Genomic DNA, 6,355 nt, shown 5'->3' with positions numbered 1-6,355 from the left:
TGCCCAGAGGGTTAGGGTGACTCTGCACTGCTCATGAAGCCAGCTGGGGAGACTGAATTAATATTGTGATGAAATATATTTTGTAATTCAACATAAACAGCCAAACACCATCACACCCCGGATTAAAAAATGATTTAACACAGCTCCAAACAGTTAAATTGGTAAAGTGACTCCAAGTGAATTGTCTTCAGCACCATGGTCAGCGACTTAACCTTTTAACTCTCCTGTTGTCCTCAGGTCAAATTTGACGCATTTTAAATAGGGGGGGGGTCAACCAATTTTTCAAAAAGAAATAACGTGGCTGGTTCCATAAAATGCTCTTCACAAGTCAAATAAAAGATCAGGTCACTGCTTTTATTTAATCAGGGTGTTTTATTCAATTTTATATTATTTTAAACCTCATGTTGTCCTTGGGTCAAATTGACCCATTTTCCATATCAATGTTCTTTTTAACTACCCAACTGTAATTACCCAAGTTAAACTCGCTACTTTCATTAATTTTGGGTCTTATTCAATTTTTATAGCATTTGAAAAAACAAATTGAAGTGGTTTTGAAATAGTATTGAGTAAAAGTGGACACATTCCAGTCTGTGATTATCCATCAACATCCATTCCTTTAATTTTAGTCGAAATAATTCCAAATTTCTGCTTTTCTAACTCAAACATTAGGTATAATTTCCTATGAATGAGGTTTATTGACCAAAATAACTGTAAAAGTGTTGAAAACGTCAAAATAAAGTTAAAAACATTGATAAAAAGCTTTATCAAAAGTGTTGATTTTCACTTTGGACGAGAAGACAACACAAGGGTTAAGAAATTAAATCAATAAAAATGGTGATGAAAACAATGGAAAAGCGGCAGAAGTGTTAAAAAACAACCAAAATGTAAAAAAATAAATAAATAATCATTTGAATTTGAAATTCTGACCCAGAAAAAAAAAAAGTTGTCGTTCTTCTGGTCAAGCTGGAAGCTCCGACGGTTGACCACGATTAGAAAAAAACTCTGTGAGCTATAACTTTATGAAATTATTCTGGTGTGTCATTTGTTTTACTCATGCTTTGTGTTTGAATATATAACAGCTTTCAAAAAGTTTAATTGGTAAAGCGAGCTCTCTCAACGTAGATCATCCACTTCAGCACCATGGACAGCGACATTCAAACCTCGGAACAGAAGAACGCCTGAACTCTCTCTAAATTATCTCTCCTCAATGCCCCAGAGTCTCTAAGGGTTTATCTTAGCTGCGAAAGACAACCTGGTGTCATTTGGTCACATACAGTTAGAAAATGCCCCAGCTCTGCACCCTTATCGATAACCATAGCTCTGGACATGTGTATCTTTCAGACCTTGATCAACCTTCAGCGGGGGATTTAGCAACAGACAGTCGACTCTGCTTCAGGGAGGACTCATACAAAAATGAATTGAATGAAGTCAAAAGCATAGTTATGAATAATAATGTGATTATATGAATACAGAAGGATATATCAAATCATGTTTAAATGTAATTTTCCCATTACAATCCTTTACTGGCTAATGTATTTCAAGATGGTGCATGAGTATGGAGCGTTGACCCCAGTTCATGCGAATGAAAATGTCAAATTTCAAGCCAAAAGGAATACTTAAAATTGTTGATGGTGGTAAATATTCATGAAAAAGGACGAGTTTGTAAACGAGCAACATCAATTTTGATAATAAACAACTAAAACCGTTAAATAAAATGTGTCCATAGCTTTATGTGTAGGGAGGAGTACAGTTAGAGACAGATGCTTATCATCAGAGGGTACAACCTGCAGAGCTCTGCTGCTGGTGTTAACCACATTCTCACCAAAACACTTCTCCTTCAGTTCTCAGAAAACAAGACGAACTTACATGAGGAACCAACAAACCACTTCCACTCTGAATGAAAAGGGGTTTGGTCAAAAGACAGATTCTCTCCACATCATCTGTGGGGCTGAGAACTCGTCTGAGAACTCATCAGTCCTTCATGTCCACGCTGAACCACATCTGGATTTTTGGCTTTTTATCATCAAGAAATTAAAAAGATGAAAAGTTGATCTGTGAATTCAGCAGCTGAAATAAGGATAAAAAGAAGATGCAGTCTATGGGGAAAGGGTGCTTTACTCAGAACAGGAAGTAAACGCTGTATCTCTCCTAAAGAAGTGAGAACGTTGACAGTCGAGGGCGAGAGAACAAGAGAGAGAGGACGGAGAGGCACGATGGCGGAATTCAGACGGATTAAAATAAACTTATTTGTGTTTTCTGCTGCTTCAGGTTACAGGAAAGGGAAACCCACAACACATCCCATGACTAAGAGAAATGTTAATGATAGTTTTCAATAATTACATTGATTTAAGTGAGCGGACACATTTTTCTGTTTGTTGAACATGCGTGTCGAGTGGATTTTGATTAAGTATGTTATTGATTTTGTTGTAATTATAATAATCATCCTCCACATAACCTAACTATAAACAAAAAGGCCAAATTCTTATCTCAGTTTTTTCTTCTCATTCAACGCGATTACTGGAAACCCCCCCTCACATCACTGTCAGAGTTGGAGATGAGTCACTTGCCTTGTGAAAATGTGATAACTCAGGAAAAATTTGGGGACCAAACTACATGGGTTTATCATCTTTAAAAGGGAAGCAACAGTAGAGCTGTAACATTTGGGAGATGAGAGAGGGTTATTCCTAAAGCTAAACAGACAGACTGGGGGTTTTACAGAGAAATGTCTCTGGTTTTTATAAAGAACGTCCAGGTGATGTTGGTGGGTCCCACCTGCAGACAGTTTCTAAAACTCAGGCCCAACTAGGTCCAGATGCGTGGTTCTTTGTCTGTTGTTACCAGTGAGTATTTACATCATAATGTTTACTAACTGTCCGTTAGAACAATAAACTGAAAACATTACAATATTATGATTAGTGATGAAGTTAATTTGACTCTTGTTGTCTTCTCTCCCATTACTCCATCTTCACCAGGGGAAAGAATGAAGAACCTGATGATTCGTCACCTTGCCCTGCTCTGGGGTTAACTTTGATGAGGTAAACACACAGTTAGGGGTGGCTGTATAGGGAGATGAGAAAACGTGGAGATAACACCGGGCCTGTACAGCCCAGGTTTTATTTACTCCTGGTCTCAATCAGAACTTACTAAAGGGTGTAACGTGACAGATAAGAGGAATGGAAACCGCGTGCTGGTAATGTCGGCCCCCGGTCTCAGTGAAGAAATCAGGTACAGTTGGTTTTTATTTGTTTAGTCTCTTAGATAGTAAAATGAAGTATTTTAACACCATTTGTTGTGTTTTGTTGTTTCATAACAAAACCAAAAGGAAGCTCAACAGTGGGAACGATTACACCACCAGGACATGACACAGGTAGTACTTAACATCTATCTCTCTCCTCTCTCTCTTCTCTCTGTCTCTCCTCTCCTCTCTCTCTTCTCTCTCTCTCTCTCTTCTCTCTCTCTCTCTCTCTCTCTCTCTCTCTCTCTCTCTGTCTCTCTCTGTCTCTCTCTTTCTCTCTCTCTCTCTCTCTTTCTCTCTCTATCTCTCTCTCTCTCTTCTCTCTCTCTCTCTCTCTCTCTCTCGCTCGCCTCTCTCTTCTCTCTCTCTTTTCTCTCTCTCTTTTTTATTCTCTCTCCTTCTTCCTTGTCTTCTCTGTCCTGCCCTTTACGAGGAAAAAGTATGAATGCCACAGACACGGTAAAAATTTGAGTTTTCCGTGTTGGTTTTTAAATGAACGAAAGCTGACCCTGAATATTTTTCTTTTTTCATTCTAATCCCAGATGGTCGGGTCCCATGGGTCCGTGGGTTGTACCCTTCAAAAAACTTTGGGGGGTAAATAGGATGAGAACAAAGGGAGAACTTCACAGATGTCATTTTTAAAGATTAAGAAGTCTAATGAAAAGAAAAATGATGAATTGATGTCGGGGGGGGAAAAACTGAAATTGGTTTTTTGTTTTTAGGAAAAGAAAACAAGAGGGAGGGAAAATGCTGGGGTTTTTAAAAGGGGGAAAAAATAAAACGTTTGTGTTGTCTTTTCCTATTACAATAAGAAAAAAACAGTGTGACGTATTGTTTAAATCAAGTGACTGCGGGGGTTTTGGTGTGTACCGCCCCCTTTGCCTTCGGCCCGGAAAGCCACTAGGATTGCAAGGGTTTGGGGTTTAAAACGTTGGGTAAGGGTCTTGAAGTCGCTTTGGGGGCTTCAAACACATCGAGGCTGCTGCAGCAAAGGAGATTTTTTTTCCCCATTTCATTGTTTTCCCGGGTTTGTGTTTTTTTTCCCAGGGCAGGGGAAAGATAGGTCGTGCTATAAAAAAGTTGGAAAACCTTCGTTTCTTCGTCTCCATGATCAACAATTAAAATTACTCACCACACAACAGAAAAAAAAAGTCGTTTGAGTGTACAAAAAAACTAAGGAGAACTGGTTTTCTGTTTGACAATTTAAATTTGGTGTTAGGTTGGAAATTGTTTTTAGGTAAAGCTTTGCTCAAGTTTTTAAATTTGTGTGTACAGTATATGTATAAGAAGTTAGGATTAGAGAAACTTTATTGTCATCCTTTTATATACAACGCAGTAGAGTTCATGTAGGAACGGAAATGTGTTCTCTAGTCCCGGTGCAAACAACAGAATGAACAAATCAACATGAGGTGAAAACAACAAGATACAAAACAGGAAGACAAGGTAAAAACACGTAGTTAAATAATAAAAAAAATATACACACACGGGAAAATATAAATAGACAGAGTGAAAATATATAAAAACAAATGTTAAGCAGTTCCTTGATAATCTGTATTTTACTATAATAACAGTAATCTAATATGTATTTTACACATTGTTGTGTGGTTTTGAATGAGCTTCCAGCCTTAAGCTTCTCTTTATTATGAGTGAGAATGATTTAGTCTGCATATAAATAAAGTGCTTTATAATAACTCATGCATTGTGTTTTGGATGACTGTTTTGTAGTTTAAAGGTTATTTTCTTTGCTGTTATTTCTCCTTCTGTCTAAGTGAATTATTCAGGATACAGAATGTAACTGTCCTCACTGTTACTGTCCAGCTGAGACGTAACCTGTCACTGTTCATTTCTGCGGTACTTCTTCAGATAGTTTCTTGTACATTCCCAATTTGGTTCAAATCTATTTTTTTTTCTAATACATAGTGTTTATGGAATAATAAGAGACATAAGCCTTTGAACTTTAACAGCCACTAAATACTTAATATTGAATATTTTCTTTTGAAAAACATATCTGAATTGATTTGTTCACCTCTTTGAAATTTAAATATTTCTTGATTTCCATTCTAAAAACCTGAATGTCAATAAAAGCATCCAAAGAGGACCATGTCATGGGACCTTTAAAGTCAGTAATTGAGTCACAGAGTCTGATGTAGTCTGGCAGTGAATTCCACAGCTTGGGGGTGATGGAGCTAACAGCCCTCTCTCCAGGGTGCTGAGGTCCACACTAGGGACACGTAGTAGGCTTGTTGAGGTGTGCCGTAAAGTTCCAGTTCTCGCGATATAGTAGTGAGGGAACACCTCCTCCCCAGATTACCTTCCCGGGTTTACAGATGTAAACATATCCATGCAGGACTGCTTGGTTCAGGTGGAAGAAACCATCACTCCGCTGCCACGCCTCCGCAGTTTAACCGATCTGGGCAGACGGGCAAGCACAGTGTGATCAACTCGACACAGAAGCTCTGCAGAAGGTGCACAGCACCACCATAGCAGGTAAAGTTCATTTATGAAATATTTCCTCATCCTTACTCCAGCAGACGTAGCCTATGCATGAAGATGTTGTGGGTAGGCAGCCCTAGTGGGCTGTAGGGTTAGGCTACTGTGGGAAACTTAACTTGCATCCTCTGGTCAAAGACAGTTCAGGCATCTTGTCAGACTCCAACCCCGTATAAAACAAAGTACTGCAGAGAGAAGATAAAATATATATTGAACTTTGCTAATGAAGTATGAGTATTAATTAAATGATCGATGTATATGAGAGAACAAGTACACTTACTGAAAAATAACAAGTGGGAATGCTGGTGACAAGAAAATGCCCCCCTGACCCCCCCATCCCCCGACTGATTATTGCCCCCTGTGCCACCCACTTAAAACGATCCCAGGGTCGCCCTGGCTGAGAGCCTTATCTGGTCGTCCTCATCAGAGGGCCGACCCTGCAGAGCTCTGCTGCTGCTGGTGTTAACCACATTCTCACTGAAACACTTCCCCTCCACTTCTTAAAAAAGCTACTAAGCTGCAATGAGCAACTAACAAACCACAAAGATGTCATCATTAGCCCTGTATGGGCGTATTTCCACAGCGCCATCAGGGGTCAAGTTCTGGTGGGCGAGCAGTTTAGTTAGTTTA

General features: G+C 39.0%; 1 long non-coding RNA gene across 1 annotated transcript; it reads right to left on the bottom strand.

The window, feature by feature from the left end:
* Positions 1–4,820: 4,820 nt before the first annotated feature.
* LOC116706158 (uncharacterized) lies at positions 4,821–5,913 on the bottom strand. Its single transcript, XR_004336161.1, has 2 exons — positions 5,759–5,913; positions 4,821–5,645 (listed from the first exon to the last, which is right to left on the bottom strand). It is a non-coding gene; the product is annotated as an uncharacterized LOC116706158 (long non-coding RNA).
* Between the last annotated feature and the right edge of the window lie 442 nt (positions 5,914–6,355).

The sequence above is a fragment of the Etheostoma spectabile genome, chromosome 18 (assembly GCF_008692095.1).
Source record: "Etheostoma spectabile isolate EspeVRDwgs_2016 chromosome 18, UIUC_Espe_1.0, whole genome shotgun sequence".
In the NCBI taxonomy this organism is placed as follows: domain Eukaryota; kingdom Metazoa; phylum Chordata; class Actinopteri; order Perciformes; family Percidae; genus Etheostoma; species Etheostoma spectabile.
This window is presented reverse-complemented; position numbering and strand designations above follow the sequence as displayed.